Source organism: Nesoenas mayeri (genome assembly GCF_963082525.1).
Source record: "Nesoenas mayeri genome assembly, chromosome: 1".
Lineage (NCBI taxonomy): Eukaryota > Metazoa > Chordata > Aves > Columbiformes > Columbidae > Nesoenas > Nesoenas mayeri.
The window spans coordinates 106,123,125-106,140,000 of NC_137541.1; positions in this window are offsets into that span (position 1 = coordinate 106,123,125).

Genomic DNA, 16,876 nt, shown 5'->3' on the forward strand with positions numbered 1-16,876 from the left:
AAAGAGTTAAATGAGTTGCACAAAGCAGATCCCAAAACCAGGTAGTAAGATGCTAAGTCTGGCAGTTACAGCAAGTCCTCTACATCAGATTAAACCCTGTAAGATACATTTTAAAATCACCCAGGGAAAGAAAAAAAGTGCATGCTCTTCTAATATGGGTCAGAAACACTAATTAACTGGGATTGTTTCTCATGATCAGTAACTCAGCAGTTCTCCTCCAGCCTCTTTGTTAGAGAATCTGCATAAAAATAGCAACAAACAGCCTCCAAATCCTTCTAAACACCAGTTGGGCTCAAATTTATCTTCCGTAGTGCTTCCTTGTGACAGTGGCAGTGGCGATGACAGCGTCGATTAGATAGTGCTGGCACTTCACATCGTGTGTCACTCCTCATTATCTGATGAGAGCCCCTGCAAGAGGCAGGTGCTGTGGAATGAAAGATTAGGTGCAGCGCATGTAATCAGCCTAAATCCCTCACTACCCCTGTCGAGCGATAACAAAATGTAAGCGGCTCTCTCCTTTCCACAGATTCTTCCACACTTTTGCCATGCTCACGAGTCTGCAGGTTTAATTACCCTAACTGTGGCAGAGAAGCCGCATGGCAGAGACCAGTGTTTCCAGGATGAGGTTGGTTCTGGGCTGCAGGCTTGTATTCCAGATGATTTCTGTTCTCCAAGGAGTAGGTTCAGTCCTAATTACACAGCCTTAAAACAACATGCAGAAGTTCCCTTCCCTCCCTTCAGTGCAGATGCTTAAGCTTTTCTTCCTCAGTTGCAGCAGATCCTCTTTAATTCTCCCTAATGGCTCTCACACTCCACACAAATAAGCAAGTGAATTTTGCAAGTGAATGAACATAATGAAAAAGCAAGGTGTGAGGCTTGGCGATGTGGACTGGATTTTGACACTTGCTGTGTTAGTTTTAATACTTCTTAATATGCCAGTCAATGTTCAACAGTGTGGCTGGTAGAAATGAAGTTCCAGTAATGAGATCTAGCAAGCTTCGTTGAAAAAAGACAACCATTTTCCAGTGCCAATTACTGATGAGAACTACTTGCGCTTTCTGCATGCTTTAAGAGACAAATTGTTCCTCAGATTTGAAATAAGAGCACTGGCTTTTTGGGAGAAAGCCAGGCCATGCTGGGTAAAACTCAGACACCTGGCTGTGGGAAATGATTCATGCCTGCTGGCCACAGGAAAAAAAAATATAGTTAGCTTTGGGGAGGAATTGGCTAGCACTTGCTGCCTTCCTAGGCTGAACTAGATAGAAGCTGTCTGCAACCAGGTATTTTGTTAGAGATACACATGGGAAGCTGTAAAGGAGGCAAAAGTCAAAATAGGCAACTGGTGTCCACACTTAAGAAATTACAGACCATAGGAAAGTAAATGGGCAAAACCAAAACATTCGTTACTTGTGATTCAGGTTACAGATGGTGCAATGCCAAGGATGATGAATGGAAACCTGTCAGTGTTGCACTGGAGGCCTGGGGCATTAATGAGGAACAACAGCAGAAAATATTCCTGTCTGTCTGCTGAACAAAATAGCCCAAAACCAGAGAGGGAGAAGTGTGGCAGTGTGACATGAAGGTGAAGGGCAGTACCCTGGTGGTGCCTAGTAGCATTCAGAATCACTGGCCACAGTCAGCACCTGTGGGCATCCCTGCTCTGTCCTGCCAACATGGTCCCACGTCATCAACCATACGGTTTAACAGTGGCTGGATGAAGCACCAGAGGAAGCACTGTGAGGAACATTCTCACACTGCTGGGAGGTGAACTCCAAGCTCTGACACTTCTGCCATACCAAATGTATATGAGTAAAACCCACATGGCTGCTGCTTGGATAAATCAGTATAAAATGGTCCCCACAGTGCACTGATGAGACATTGCCATGCTGGGCAGAAGCTTTACTGCCTGGATGAAATGCCTACCTAAGCATGCTGGCCTTCATGGGAGGTCAGATGTGCCAGCAGTCTCCTTCCAGAGACTGACACTCAGCCAGGGGCTTCTTTGAGGACAGGTTGAGAGAGTTGGGGTTGTTCAGCCTGGAGAAGAGAAGGCTCCAGTGAGACCTTATTGCAGCCTTTCAGTGCTTAAAAAGGGGCCTGTAAGAAAGATGGGGACAGACTACTTAGCAGGGCCTGTTGCAACAAAACAAGAGGCAATGGTTCAGGCCAGACATGAGGAAGACATTCATTACAATGAGGGTGGCGAGACACTGGCCCAGGTTGCCCAGAGAGGTGGAGGATGCCCCATATCTGGAGACATTCCAGGCCAGGCTGGACGGGGCTCTGAGCAACCTGATCTAGTTGAAGATGTCCCTGCTCATTGCAGGGTGGGTGGACTAGATGCCCTTTGAAGGTCCCTTCCAACCCAAACTATTCTAAGATTCTATGATTCTGTTCTCTGCTGGTGCTCTAGGTATTTGTCTGAACAACAAAAGGGTGCTCCTGTCTCGGAAGGAAGCACAAGCCAGGGAGAAGCCTGGGGAGAGGACCTGGATTCCAGCTCAGGCTGCCTCTCTCTTAAGTTGCTTAGAAAAGCAGCCTTGCATTTTGCAGCTCCCCTCACTGTGTGCTGAGTCAGCCCTGCATGGAAAAGCAGTTTTCCCCTCTGTAGAGGTAAATAGCGACACTAGGTACAGTGCTAGGCCCGTGCAATAATTTGAGAGGAACGAGAGTTTTCCATGCCATTCTGCGTCACCTCATGCCCAATTTAGTGGGCTCAGAGGAATATCTGCCCCAGCCCAGCAAGAGGCCATGGCTTTCTGCTAGCTGGGAGGCAGGCATGATTTGGCAATAGCTAATGCAAACATTTCCCAGACCCTGGGGGGAAAACATTTAGTCATACAAAAAATCCCAGTTGGTTGCTTCATACTTAAACTGATGCCCTATGCAGCTGAAAAGCTAATTTGGGAAAAATGGACAGATGACAAAGTATGGAAAATATGGTTAAATGGTCTTAATTTTAACAATTGATGTCACTTGTGGATGTAGAAATACTGGACATAACCCCTACTTAGAACTCTACCATTTGATCTTCGTGGTCACAAAGCATGTGTTTCTGTGTACTGAACATGAAAATAGCAAAAAAAAATCCACTGCTGATTCTCTGGTCAGGAATGGAGCTTGAGCAGGAAGAATGTATCAAGTGAAATAGATGGATTTTTATAGGTGACAATTTCTCCTTCTTTTGTTTTCTTGCATTTTAATCTAGTCATTTCTACTCTGAGCATGTTTGCTTTCCTGTATGAAAATTGCAACCATGCTGAGTATTTCTAGTGTTGTGCTAATTGCAACTGACCCACAAAACCAATATTTCTTGTCTGGCATTTATTAAATGTCTCTGGTTTTCCAGTCTTGTACGCTGACCCATGGACTTTGAGCTCCACTAAATCCTTCCCAGGTATATTGCCAATTATTGCAACCTTCTCAGAGTAGGAATCTGCCTCTTCTACATATGCAACCACTGTGATACCAAAATAATCCAAGCCTTTGGAAATTACACTTAGGCTAGGCTAGTGAGAAGTGAGGAACTACTTCTGTATGAAGGCATACTTGTTATTGATCAAGCCGAAACCTGACTCCTGAAACAATCCCCTAGGTCACATAATTTTTGCTTCAATTTCCCAATACATCATTGGTAAACAGGTAGGTTCTTCTGATAACCAGTTGAACAGCCTTGTCTATGAAGAGCAGTTCACCGTCACTGTAGAAAGGTAGAGTGGCAAGCAAGCGTACAAATGCCCCAGTGTACACATCACCAAATAAAGCCCCTTTTCTACTGTCAAAGGTGGAAAATGTGCATAATCACTACTCAGATCTTATTTCGCTGTCATATCATGATCCCAGAGGTGACTGTTTTTCAAGGATAATAGAGAGGCTCAAAAGCCAGAATATGGTAAAGGTAATGATAGTTTTGCCTGCATAGGTAGCTAAATCTGCTCTCCTGGTATGAAAAACACATCGCATATTTTCATGTGTTTGGCTGCTCACAACCCGAAGTCTTGCTGCTGCTCCAGTGGTGCTCCAAACACTGTTTGTGGGCAGAAAAAGCATCCAGGCCTTAAGCCCAAGTCACACTGTGTTCACAAGAAAGTCACTTTTAGAATAAGTTGTGTGGATACACAAAACCTCTTCCCACAAACAGATGTTTGGGATTTCGGACACTGAGCTTTGGCTCAGCATTCATTCTCATTACATGAGCATGGAAATCCCAGAGGAACCGAGAGCTAGCGGCCCTCATAAGCCTCCTGGTGTGACTGGTGGAAGTGGAGTCTCTGAGTTTCTAGTGGCCTTTTACAAAGCTGTGGAAGAGAAAAATGTAATCTAATGCATACAAGAAGGCAGTGGAGAGAGTATATTTTACAGAAATTTTCTAAAAAGACCCTCAAGATCAATTGTGTGAAGTGGTTAGGAAAGTGTAACAGCCATCAAGATACACTTACCACTTTTCAGAGAAGACAGCATGAATGGGCGAGATCCAATATAATGCTCTGCTCATCAGCTGGGTAAAAACTCTTTTTAGCACTGGCACACCACACGTTGTGCACAGGATGCCCATGCAACTGGCTGTATATCACTCTATGTACATAAAAACTGGAAGCCAGCTGAAGAACTGCAAGGCCAGACCACAGACATGGACTTGATGTGCTTAGCAAAGGCAGCACAGCCCCACATGTATTTGGCTGGACCAAGAACCACAAGGATTTGGAAGGGTTAAACAAAGTGAAGTTCAGTGCATCAGTCAGATTGAGAATGGTTGACTTATCTAGCCTTTTCTTTATTCTGCCTTTTTATTTTAGAGCTGACAAATACAGAAGCACCATGTCCTTCGGAGGGGTCTGACACAAGAACCACCTTCAAATCTTCCTTGCTGCCTGAGCGGTCGGCAGGGAGAGAAGGAAGGAATGGACAACACAGTGCTGGTGTGTGAGTGAAAAAGTAGCTAGAAATTGCTGTCCTCGGGGTCGATTTGAAGCGCTGACTCACTGTACAAAATTATGGTGCTGCGTCAGCTGATGGCAGCGTTGATGAATCCCAGAGAACATCACCACATGGAGAGAGCACAACAACCTGATCCACATGTTGCAGTGCTCTCTGTGTCTTACCAGCTTGCCTCCCCAGATGGCTGAGGGCCTTTCATAGCCACCGGCTGTTTGTTTACCTCAAGGTTTCTAATTGTTGCTATGGTAATATTTAAAATTCTCATCCTGAAACTTACCTTGTTCTAACCTGCTCATTGTCTAGACAGCCTGTGCTGGAGGAGAGAAATTATCCATGCTATAGAAACTGCAGCCTGGAATCCTGGCTTTTTTTTTTTTTTTTTTTAATTTCTTAGAACAAGGCAAACAGAAAGTACTTGTCCTAGTTTCTAGTCAGTAAGCTGAAATTCTGCGTATTTAATTATAAATCAAATAATTGACTACAAAGCTATTGTGGTATGGCCTTCCATGCTGTTGATGGTTTTAATTGCAAACTGTTACATGATGTGCTTCAGTAACAAAGAATGAGCCCTGAAGTAGCAGAGGAAATGTCCTACTTTGACTCTATTTTTACAGTCAGGATGCAGGAAATTTTCTGGTGTGTTGTTCCTCTCCATGATGGATATGGACAAGAGAATGGAAGGCCACACAAGGTGTCGGTTGGGGCTGTGTTGCTGGTGCATTGAGTCCAGCATTCATGGGGAGAGCCCAGAAGCTTGATGCAGACCATTCCTGTTGCCCCATTTTCAGGCCCCAGCTTCATGAGAGTCACACTCCTCCCTATCCCCAAAGAGGAGCTTGCATGGCTCAGTCTGGAGTTGAGGATGAGGCAGACCATGGTGTGTGCACTGAGGGCCTTCACCACACCAGGCAGCAGCCCTGGCTGGCAGTCATGGATAACAATGAGTAGAGAGCGATGCCAAAGCTCCCAAAGTCTTAGTCGCCCATGATGCCACTCATTGCATGAGGAGACAGGTGCACTTCTCTCCTCTCTGTGGTCACAAGGATCCTAATGCCCCCTGCCCCACTGTGAAAAAAAAAAAAAAAAGTAAAATAACAACCCTTGATGCCAGGGATACTCCAAATGGGAGTCAGAGGCTCGCCTGCCCTCAGGCCCTCCACTGGTGCCAGGCATCTCTGGGAGATGGTGGCATCTGCTTCTGCTGGACCAGACTGCTGTCTCTGCTTTTCCCATCACGCACTTCAGTAAAGTGCTCTGTCTTCTTACTAAGCTTCTTCTAGGTACTGGAAGGTCTCCCTGACCTTCTCCCTTCTACAGGCTGAATAAACATCTCCTCACAGGGCAAGTGCTCAGCTTGGGTAGCCCTCCTCTAGGTAGAACCCGTTTCAGGCCATCAATTACTTTCCTGAATCATGGGCTCCTCCACACTGTACTCCAGATATGCTCTAACAAACAAAGAGTAAATGGAGATAATGAGTTTGTCTACTGGAGGCTGCCTCCAGCCTGTGTCAAGGACATCTTCACTGGCTCTAACAGAGCCCCCCCCTTGCCCCAGAATCTTTCCCAGGCATGGAGTGGTGAAATCCCCTACCACAGAGGCATTGGAACACCCAGGCCCATTGTTGGAGAGACGTTGTTGGAGGAACCCTGTCTCCAGCACTGGATCCCACTCTGAAGGAGGTGCCAGTGCCCTAAAGAAACCTCAGTGGAGGGCCATCAAGGTAGATAGAGGGGGCAAGAGCACCTATTGGATGAGCAGGAGCTAAGGGCACAGGAACTGTTTATCCTGGAGAAGAAATCTCAAAGCAGGGGGGATCTATTTGCTGTCTTCAACTCCTGAATGAGAGAGTGTGGAGCCAGGCTCCTCTGAGAGGAGAAGAGAGAAAAAACAGGACACAACGGACACAGGTTGCAGCAAGAGAAATTTTCATCAGATACAAGGAAAAAGTATCACAGAGAGGGTGACTGAGCACTGGAACACGCTGCCCAGAGACACTGTGGGTTCTCCATCCTTGGACAAACTCAAAACTGAATGGGACATGGCCCTGAGAAACTTCTTCTAACTGGACTTGCTTTGAGCAGGGGACCTTCAGAGGTTTCCTTCAATCTGAATTTTTTGAGGATGTTATAACCTGGAAAATTCTTCACAGAGCAGGCAGTATGTGTGTTTTCACTGAATTGTGTCTTCAGCAGTGAGAAAAAACCCACCACTTTGTGTCCTTGTGTGCAGCTGTACCAGGCAGTAGCCCCTCTAGCAGCTCCTCCAGAGGTCCACTCACCTCATCCATCTATTTCTGCCCTCCATACTCATCACCCCACCAGGCCACAAAGGATTGCCTAAAGGGAGGTTTTGAGAGGGTGCTTGCATGGTATCTTGAGCATACTGAAGTGAGACAGGTGAATGAGATTTTTTCCCTCAGCAGAGCACACTGAACCAGGAATGACCCACGCCTGGGCTGGAGCCAGGATGTACCATGTGCTCCATGTGGGGCAGTAGGTGCTGATAGGGAAGGGCCACCAGCCCTCCAGTGTTCCAGGAGGAAGAGGAGGTGAGGAGGAGGCCGGAAGGTGGTAGCTCAGAAAGAAATGTCTCAGAGGTAAAAGGCAGTGCTGGTGTTAAGAGCCTGTTGAAAGTAAGGACAAGTACAAGTTCAACAGATCAGGAGAAGTGAGGAGGGGAGAAAAATCATGTATTGTGTGGCCAGACATGCACAGGGACTTGCTAATTGGAGAGAGAAGCTGCAAATCTCTTAAAGGTAATTTTTTCTCCCCTTCTGTCCCCAACTCTGTTCCTCCTTGTGAATCTGTACCTGCATGGAAGGTCTTCTCAGAAGCAGCTGTAAACTTACTTGCTTTCTTTAGAAAAGAAATCTTGAAAGCAACCACCAAGATGGACTGAAAAACACTCTCTCCACCTGTGGACAGGAAAATCTGGAGCCTTTCTTTGTTGAACACAGAGACTAAGCAGTGCCAATTACCTGCAGTGACAAATAGTGTTGCAGCAAGTCTTTGGGCAGAATAAATGTAAAATCTTCCAAGTCAGCTATGACATCTTTCAGACATATTTAGTCATTGAAGCTGAATATCCCCAGCTGTGTTAAACTGTTAAGCTGTTGAGTTTCCGTTTGCAAGCCACTAACAAAAAGTAAGCTAAAATAGTCTTGCTGTGCTTGCTCTTGCCTAGCATTGCTGAAAGAAATGAAACCTAAAGCCCAGATCAATTCAAGATTTTTGGAAAAACACCTATATCCTTCATGCTAGCAATGTGTCCCAGTACCTTCCTGCTAGAGCAGGTTTCTTCTTTAGCAATGTCTAGGGATGACACTCCTTAAACAGAAACAAATCACAAAATCATAGAATGATCTTGGTTGGAAGAGTCCCTCAAGATCATCGAGTTCAGCCATTAACCTAACACTGTCACTAAACTATGTCCCTAAGAACCTCATCTATGCATTTTTTGAACAACTCCAGGGATGGTGACAACCACTTCCCTGGGCAGCCTGTTCCAGTGCCTGACAACCCTTTTTGTGAAACCACTACTGTTTTGTGTAACGGAGTCTCTCTTGACCTTGCTCTGCTAAGTGTACCAATGTGCGGCTGTGCAAAACAGAGCACCTCTGTGCTCAGGGAATTTTTTTAGTCTTGCTTTTCTTTAAGTAATGAGAGATCCCTTTTCCTTCCTCTTGTATGCAGCAGCAGTTTCTAGGCAGTATTGACTTAAAATCCTCTATTTTTATATGACTAACTATAGCAGCATAAAGCTAAATGATTGAGATTATTGTAAGAACTTGAAGTCCAATCTTCTCTTTTTTTTTTTAAACAAACTGCAGTATACGCATTCAAGAAGACAAAAACCCCAGAGAATTAAAAGGGGGAATCAGCAGGACAAAACAACCGACAAACTTGTGATTTAAGGCTAGTATGGGGAAATATAAATCTCCCCAAGTTGTTGTGTTATTTCATTGTGAAGCATTTGTGTAAAAGAGCTGAGCCTTCTGCTTGTTTCCCCTCCTTCACCCTCCCCAGCAGGTGCTGTCTGGTGCATGCCCTGCGCCGGTGCCTCTCCAGCTGCCAAAGGCACAGCATTGACAGCTGATCCTCCACCAGTGAAGACGGATGCATTAGGTGTTATGTGGGTTTTTTTTGGTTTCGGTTTTTTTTTCTTGATGTGATATGAAGAAGCAGCAAAGGTTGTAATTATGGCAGGGGCTGTTTAGCATGATTGCCTTGCACCAGGAGGCCCAAGCAAGGAAATTCAAGGGGTTTGGATGGAAGCCCACGATGTCTGGGGCCATGCTGAAGCAGGGTGGCTCCCAGTGAGGAGGGTTCATAGAATCACAGAACCATATAATAGTTTGGGTTTGAAGGGACCTTCAAAGGTCATCTAGTCTAACCCCCTGCAATGAGTAGGGACATCTTCAACTAGATCAGGTTGCTCAGAGTCCCATCCAGCCTGCCCTGGAATGTCTCCAGTGATGGGGCATCTATCACCTCTCTGGGCAACTTGGACCAGTGTCTTACCACCCTCCTTGTAATGAATGTCTTCCTCATGTCTGGCCTGAATCTCCCCTCCTTTAGTTTAAAACCATTACTCCTTGTCCTGTTTTAACCGGCCCTGCTAAAAGGTCTGTCCCCATCTTTCTTACAGGCCCCTTTTAAGTACTGAAAGGCCATAACAAGGTCTCCCTGGAGCCTTCTGTTCTCCAGGCTGAACAACCCCAACTCTCTCAGCCTGTCCTCACAGCAGAGCTGTTCCAGCCCTCTGATCACTTCTCTGGCCCCTCCTCTGGCCCCTCCTCCAGGTCCATGTCTTTCCTATAGTGAGGGCTCCGGAGCTGAATGCAGGACTCCAGGTGAGGTCTCACCAGAGTGAAGTAGAGGGGCAGAATCACCTCCCTCAACCTGCTGGCCACACTCCTTTTGATGCAGCTCAAGGCACGGTTCGGAGGAGAAGATTCAGAAATGGCCCCTGCTCACAGACGGAGGTGGCATCCCACCTGTCAGGGGCCCCGCAGAGATGCTCAGCTGCAGGGTGCAGGCAGAGCTCCCCGTCCCCCAGGGAAGAGGGATCCTCTGCTCTAATGGGGATCTGGCCACTGTGGAGGTGAGAGTCACGCTTGGAGAAGTTTGGTCCAGTGGAGCAGTGGGTTCTTCTTTTCCACCTGTATTTCTCTGCAGCCCCAAGTGCAAATGATGCTGACCGCTGTGTTGTGCAAAATAGTATTGCTGTTATCTGCATAAATAATTACCAAAACCTTTGTTTATTAATCTCTGATTAAAATCCTAAGTAATTTAGATGCAAATTAACTGTTTGGCTTATGATCCTTGTGAATGGCCAAGCCAGCCCCTGGCGTGGCAGAGCCGGTTATTGTCCCTGGCAGCTATGCTGTTCTCTAGCCTTCAGTACCCTGGCAAAGGTTGCTAAGAACTCCTCAGCTGCATGCTAAACCCCTGCAAGGTGCAGAGCAAACCCACACCAGTAAGGGGTAGGAGGGACCTAATGGCTCCCTGGCTGAGAGGGCTGGGTGAAACCTCTCCCAGCTCAGGTGTGACCCTTTTCCTCTTGTTCCAAAAGAGCCCCAGTACACAGCTGCCGAGGCCCACATGTTGTCAGCAAGGGTTTTGAGGGGCTGCAGATCCGGCCCCAAGTACCGGAGGACTTCTAAAGGATGCTCTTTGCACGGTGATAGAGGAGAGAGTTTTGGGCTATCTCCTTTTTAGCAATATTCTCAGCCCTGAAAGTGAGTAGGTAGTCCAGCTTTTTCTCAGCTAGACCCTCATTAAGACAAAAGAAGCTATTTCCCTTTTTTTTTACTTGTGGCTAATGAATTTAATGTAAGCTCTTGAATAGATGGATTTTGTTGTGGTTGCTGAAGATACTAGTGCTTCTAGGCATTTTTCAGATTTAAAAACAGGCTTTGAATTACAGGTTATATATCTCCCCCTGCCCTTTCCAGGGCTCATGATGGTATCATTGTTGCTCTCCCGCCATAGCAATTCCATTTGTTATTCTGCTATATGAAGTCATGACCTTTTTTAAAAAAAAATAAAAAAATCCCTAAATTCAACTTAGTAAAAGAAAAACAAACAAACAAAAAACCTAAACAACCACAATAAAAACCAAAACAAACAGCTCTTTAAAATGTAAAACGATGTGTACAAGGAAAAAAATCAGTGAAAAGGCATTCTTTCCTATTGTCCTCAAGGAGACTACACCATCCCTATGTATCTCACCAGCAGTGTGATGATCCACTGGTGTCCAGCCAAAAACCACTTGAAAATGGCTGGGGCCATGTCCTGCACAGTGCTCTCCTGCAGAGATACAGTGGTAGAGCCAAAAAAATGCCTATGCTGCTTGGACGGTGAGGCGAGCGCCAGGGTTGGAAGCCAAGTACCATTTTTCAATACAAATCACAGTCTGTAACAGATGAGTTCCTAGAGTCCCGTGGTATAGGCCCAGGAAGGCACTGAGTTCCCAAGACCAGCAGAGCTCATGAAGGATGGTCTCCTACAGACACCTAAGCTGTGAATCCTTCGGTGCCTAAGGGGTACAGGGCATTTGTGGCCATGGTGAACAGATACTGCAAAGCCTTTTCTTCAGTGGGGCATTGCCAGGATCCCTCCATCATCTGGTTGTCCAGTTTCATGGCATGTATTGGACTGGTTCCTTGAGATGTCCAACCCTTCAGGTTGCGTCTGGCCCACTCAGTGGGCAGTGAAGCTGCGGGAAGCCAAGAGAGGAGCATGGCACTGCACCACGTGGGCCAATGTGGCTTTTGTGTGGTGCTGTAAAAGCTTTTCCTCCACAGCCCTGCAGGACAGTGTTGGCGTTCCTCCAGCTTCAGGTTGACATGCTAGCAGCTGAGGATACTTCAGCAAGTTAGACAAGCTTGCTGGGCTATAGCAGAGCCCAGAAAAGGAAGATTCTCTAGCTTTCAAGAGTACAGCTCGCTAACAGAAGTCAACAGGAGTTCATGGTTGGGCCTGGGATAATAATTTTTTCATCAAAATAAAGTTTATCATGCAATGCTCTCTAAGACCAAACAGAATTGGGGTTTGGTGATATCTGCTTCAGGCTTGAAGAAATGAGTTGTCTGTTTTTCCTTGGCCTGTCGGTAGCTTTAATAAAAGATGTTTCTCTTCCCACAAGCTTTAAGTCCTTAAAGCTAGAACAACAATCCTATTAAAGGCTTGGTTGTTTTGCTATTTAGTGTAATGACTTTTTTTAAAAAGGAAAACTTTCCAATTTTCCTGCATTTTTAAGTGAAAACATAATGGTGGGAAGTAGTAACCAGAAACATAGGCTTCCACAAATCACACTGCAAAAAACCACATTAAATCTTGTAGTAAATGGGCTTGGCTGTTCACAAATTCTTTCATATACCAGAGTGCTTTCCATGAAAACCCCCTGCTGGGCTCTTAAAAGCAAATTTACAGAATTTCTGAGTGTTTGGACTTGCTCCAAATGGTGCCACTGAAATAAAGATGCTCAAAAAAATAAAACCCCTACTTTTTTATCTTATGCTGATAATATGGTCTAATTTGATTGTTGTTTTTTACTTTGACTGCATGAAGTGAATTAGTCTGCCTAAAAGGGAGGTGAAAATAGTTCATTGGAACCAACTGAAGCAGGTATCCCTTAAGAAAACAAGTTCTTAATTCCCTAGGCACTTCCCTGGGAAGGAAACAGTAATAATTTGAGAGGGCTGTGCCAGTAAACAGAAACATGCTTTAAAATTGTTATTATTTTTATTTTATTTTATTTTATTTTATTTTATTTTATTTTTTCCCCCACATAGGCACTGAACTGCACTCACAAACTTGAAAGCAACTTGGGAAGGCTGTTTTCAGAGCTGAATTCCTTGATTTCCCACCCTTGGCCAAGGTGAGAGCCATTCCTGGGAGCCACATGGCAGCTTGGAAATAGTCAAGTTACACTGAATAAGTCTTTCAAAAATGCTTTACATGGAAATATATGAGCAAAGAATACCTTCCCTTCTAAGATATTTGCCTGTGTATTAAATACTTTCCACTGTCTCAGGAGAGCCCGGCAAGCACACACAGCCTGCTGCATATAGTTTGTCAAAGCCTAATGAACTCTTTAGTGGAAGTTCTCTGTGGCTTTGTGGGGATTAGGCTCACAACCACATTTGTGTTTCAAGCATAAATGAATCAGTCTCCTTAGGCAACCTGACTCCCAGAGTGTTTTCCTATCAAAACCTTTCTCAAAAAACAAATTATTCTCTTATTTTGCCTTCTTTCTACTCACATTTTTGGCACATCTATCCAGATCTTTCAGGGGTTTCACAAAGTTGAAAAGCAGGAGACCACCTGGCAGCAAAAACATTTCCTAAAGGGACCTCTCCACTGGACAATCATTCCCCAGGGCATTTCTGGTCTGCGCTGCTTCCAGCTCCTTCTCCTTCACTGCCTCCAAAAAAGAGAAAAAAAAGTCAAAGAAAAAGAGATGATTTCCTGGAAAAGGGAAAAATAATTGTCCTTTATGTGAAGGATGGGAGCTCAGGCACAAAATACAAAATGCAAAACACCCATCTTGTAGAAATTAATTTTGCTCAGAGGTACAGAACTTCACTTCCCCTGAAAATTCTGGAAGAAAATTCAGACGGTCTGTGTAGGCAGAGATAAATCTTACACCTGCTTCTAATCTACTTGACAGCATCCACAGTGCAGCCTCACATGCTGCACACACACCCTTGCTTTGGTTGCTGGAAACTTGGTCCCTGTGTGGGTGTTCTTTCTGAAAATCTCCCACTGTTGTCTACATTCGTGTTCCTCCAGTTGTCCTATCTGCCACCAGAGCTGTGCTGGTGCTAGGTAGAAAGGCAGCACCTTCAGGGGGAGCTCCTGCGTCCATCATTTTCCTGATGGGACAGCTCTGAGATGGGTTAGGATTCGTTCTTATGTTTTGTTTCTCTGGGCAGAAACACATGGTGAGGAGCAGTATTATAGACGAATGGCTGAGGTGTTGAATGCACGTTCTCCAGATGTTTTGTTTTCTCATGAAGACAATGGGAGATCATTGCTTTCACTCTCTAAGACTGGTCTTGGGCAAATCCTGTAGTGTTAGCAGGAGAGGTGTGAAGATCCACATGCATTTGTGATCCCAGGATGGTTGAGTAGGTGTTTTTGCAGAAGTGTGATGCCAATGAAGTACTGCTTTTAACTGCCTCCACAGCAAACTGCAGCTGCGGCTGGCAGCAGGAATGGCAGGGCATGAACCAAAGTGTTTTCTGTGTCACAACCTGTCTCCTTACTGTCCCTTCTCTGTGCTGAACAATAAGGTGACCCTTTGTGTTTCCAAGGAGCAAAATCTTCATGTGTCAAGTCATAATGCTCAAAGAGAAAAAAAAAAAAAAAGGAAAAACAAAACAACAAAACAAAACACACACACACCAAACCAAACCAAAACAAAACAAAACCAAGCACTGTAGAGCTAAATACTCCACTGTACTGTAAGAACAGACAAGGTGTGAGAAGGTTTAATGATTACATCTTACAGCATGTCTTTCACTCTGATACTTGCCCTCATGTGTGTGTTCCTACTCCAATACCAAGGAAATAGATTCTGCCCCATTGGAAGGATAAGCTATGTGTCAGAGAAGAAATCTGCAGAATATCTGGATAATCTTTTTCATCTGCTTGTGCCTTCAGTGCCTAACATGCCCATTCCAAAGTTGTGCAGCAGCAACCACCACTGCTGAAGCAGCATGATGCTGTGGCAGACATAGTCTCTCCGTCCTGCTCCACTTTAAAGGGATTTTAGGTGGGTAAGACTGAGGCATTTACTACAAATCTCTTCTAGGGTTACATCTGCTGTTGTGTGAGTCTCTCTGCTTCCCTCCCTTGTCATTTCAAACTCCCTCTGATCTGTGTGGTCTGACCCAAATCTCTAAACCACAGAAAAAATTTTGGGAGAGCACAAGCTCCTGGCTGTTCTGCATGTCTCCAGAATCTCTTTGTGCACTTTTATGATTTGATTCAGGGTCGTACTCAAGCCTCACTGGTTGTGCTTCTCACCAATGTATGTAACCACATTTCCTGCTTCCTATTTCTCTGCTCTCTCTTAGGCCAATCATCTCGTTTTACAAATGTTGATTAAGTCTTGCCCCAAACTGATCTGGAAAAAACTAAACAGCAGAGGTGCCTTTGAATTTGCAGAGGAGATGAGTGATTCTGGGTGTCAAACAGAAGCAAGATTTAAAAGTCTGAATTTCCTTAGCTTCCAGAGGGCAAATGCCCATCATGTTCTCAAAAAGCTGCAGCATTGCACCAAATTTCGAAGCATTCAGATTCACTAGCGACTTCTTTAAACTCCAGCATACAGACATGCCAAAGGCCCCTGATTATAATATATGCCACAGGATATATTGCACGCTACATGTCATAAATCTTGCAAACTACTTTTGAAAGGATTTGAGAGATGGTCTTGCCCAGCATGTCTCGAAAGTTTCTCACCCCTGTCTCTGCTCAGTCCTATTGGGATTTTTTGTGCCCCACAGGCAAAAGCAGCTCCGGCAGGGTGGTTGGTGTGGTGCAGAGCACCTCGGTGGCTTTACCACAGATCTGATCCCTTCTCTGTCCAAGAGCAGGATCAGCTTGTACCTAAGCCTTTCACAACAGATGTTTGCCTAAGCTCTTATTCAAAAACAAACAAAAAACGACAGAGATGTAACAGTTTCCCCAGCCAATCTATCTTGTGCTTAATCATCCTTACTATCAGAAATTTTTTTCATGTTTATCCTAAATCTCTTTTATGACTATCAAAGCCCATTATTTCCCATCCTATCATCAAAATTATTCCCCCATATTTGGAGATAACTTCGATGTATTTAAAGACTGTTATTGTCTCCCTTCAGCCTTGTGTTTTCTAGACTAAACAACCCAATTTCCTTCAGTCTTACTTCATAAATCTTGTTTTCTATATCTCTAATTGATTCTGCTACTTTGAAGAACAGGATTTGGAACAGAGCTTTTTTTTCTTTCTCTTAAAAAAAAAAAAGTGCTTGAAACTGAGCAAAATATTCCAGCTGAAGCCTTAGCAGCACTAAACAGACGGTAGGTATGTCAAACAGCTTAGAAAGGGTGGTCCTGGAGTGGTACCCCAGCACAAAATTTGTAGTTTCTGCCATAGCAGGACGTTGTTGGCTTCTCACACCACAGTCACTCCTGGATCCTTTTCTGCTTTCTGGTGCTGTCCTGGTGTTTTAAATCAGTCCCATCTTCATATATAAGCAACTTATTATCTGACTGACATCAGGACAAATGGAAAATCTCACATTAATGGCATTGCACCTCATCTTTTTCTGGCTGCCTCAGCTGAGCAAGATCTTCCCAAGCCTGTCCCTAATACTCAGCTCGAATTCAAAGGTTTTGCCATTTTGTAGGTGGTGACCCCATTCTCTCAGAATGAGGCAAAGTGGTTGTGGTATCTCAGCTTCTAAACCTCTTCTGCCAGTAATCTGCTGACCCGTTTCCATACGTTCCCCCATGCTGTTGCCTCTTGCCACAGGGCCTTGGCTCTTTGAAGCAAGAACCGGCCTTATGTTCTCTCTCTCTATGGTGCCTACCATGACAGGGTCTTGATCCATGATTAAGGATCCTAAATGCAATGACAATAAAAAGAATACTGTCTATATAACTGAGAAGTTTCTGTTTGTGGAAAAATGGGAAAGGAGTGGGGCTTGTAGGTGCATTAAACTTTCCTTTTGTCGCTCTAAAAAATGTAATTGAAGGCAGCTTTTAAATTTGAATTGTTATTTTGTTCGGAAAATACTCATTTGCTGAGGAGAATGGTACATTCCTCTCTGTTAAAATGTCACATTTTCACCTGGGGCATATTCATGAAAATTAAAACTTTGCTTCTTGTTGTAAATCTTTGTAAATTTCCATGAAGTTGCCCTGGGTGAAAATGTGACAT